This window comes from Octodon degus, unplaced genomic scaffold, assembly GCF_000260255.1.
Source record: "Octodon degus isolate 3935 unplaced genomic scaffold, OctDeg1.0 scaffold00178, whole genome shotgun sequence".
Taxonomy (NCBI): Eukaryota; Metazoa; Chordata; class Mammalia; order Rodentia; family Octodontidae; genus Octodon; species Octodon degus.
In genome coordinates, this window is record NW_004524754.1 from 415344 (window position 1) to 416618 (window position 1275).

At 47.1% G+C, this 1275-nt stretch overlaps 1 protein-coding gene across 1 annotated transcript in view; it reads right to left on the reverse strand.

Annotated features, from left to right (window-relative positions):
* The window catches only part of P3h3 (prolyl 3-hydroxylase 3), an 11718-nt gene that overhangs the window by 3947 nt on the left and 6496 nt on the right, over positions 1-1275 (reverse strand). The gene's annotated exons all lie outside the window — the stretch shown is intronic.

Below are 1275 nucleotides of genomic sequence, written 5' to 3' on the forward strand. Positions count from 1 at the left end.
TTTTTGTCTTTTTGAGATAGGATCTCACTATGCAGTTCAGACTAGCCTTGAGCTCACTTTGTAGCCTAGGCTGGTCTGGAACTTGCAATGATCCTCCTGCCTCAGCCTCCCGAGTTCTGGGATTATAGGCTTATGCCCCCATACCCACAGGCAAACCTTCTATTCTTATATTCAACTCATCCAACACGTTTGTGCTGATCACCTACTATGTACCAGGCACTCTTCTAGGAACCAGGAACACAAACATGAAAGAAAAGTCCCAGCTCTATGAGATTTTTATTTATTTATTTAGTGGCACTGGGGATGGAACCCAGGGGCTTTATCACTGAGCTACATCTCCAGCTGGTCCTCCAATGCTTTAAATTGTAACATTTTGTTAAATTGCCCAGGCTGGCCTGGAATTTGCAATCCTCCTGCTTCAACTCCCTGAAGAGCTGGGTTTACAGCCCTGTGCCACAACACCTGCCTGGGTTTTATATTTTGAGGAGGAAAAAAAAAAAACCCAAATCAGACCAATTCACACGGTGATAAAGAGCCAGGAAGATAATTAAAACAGTGTTACAATCTTGAGAGCCCCCAGGCAGAGGCTGGGGACAGCTAACTGCAGAGGTGACACCCAAGCATAGTAGTGCAAGTCAGAGGAAATGGCTGGGGCTAAGGTGTGGAAGCAGGAGTTCAGCCTGAGCAAGAAACACAAAGGAAGCCGGTGCTGGGGTTACCTGCCTCCCTCCACTCCCATCATCCACCTCTCAACTTCACCACCTTCATTTTTCTTTTCTATTTATTTATTCATGTTCCTTTTCTTTAGACATGGTCTCACTAGCAGGCTAGCCTAAAACTTGCTCTATTGTCCAGGCTGCCCTGATCATATGCTTCTCCTGCCTTGGCATTCCAAGTGCTAGGATCACAGGTTTGCATGGCCACACCCAGCTCATTTTTTACTTTCTAGTTGTATTTCCCATCTATTTGGGCTAGGGAGATTCGTCAGTGGAGTAAGTGCTTCCCTGGCAAGCGCAAGGGCCTGAGTTCCATTCCCGTTTCCGGAAAAAAAAAAAAAAAAATCTCATCTATTCGCTTTCTTCTAGTGAGATGACCTAACTGAAGCACCTGCTCCCAACCATACCCCTTTCCACACCGCCACTAGAGGGCGCTACTGCTCCTACACAATGCTGGCTCCAGACTTATACTTGGAGGTTCTACAGGAACTCCGAAAGCCCCTCTTAAATCCCGCAGCAGGGGGCCTGGCCCTAGCTCAGGCCTTTAAGTGGATGCTTC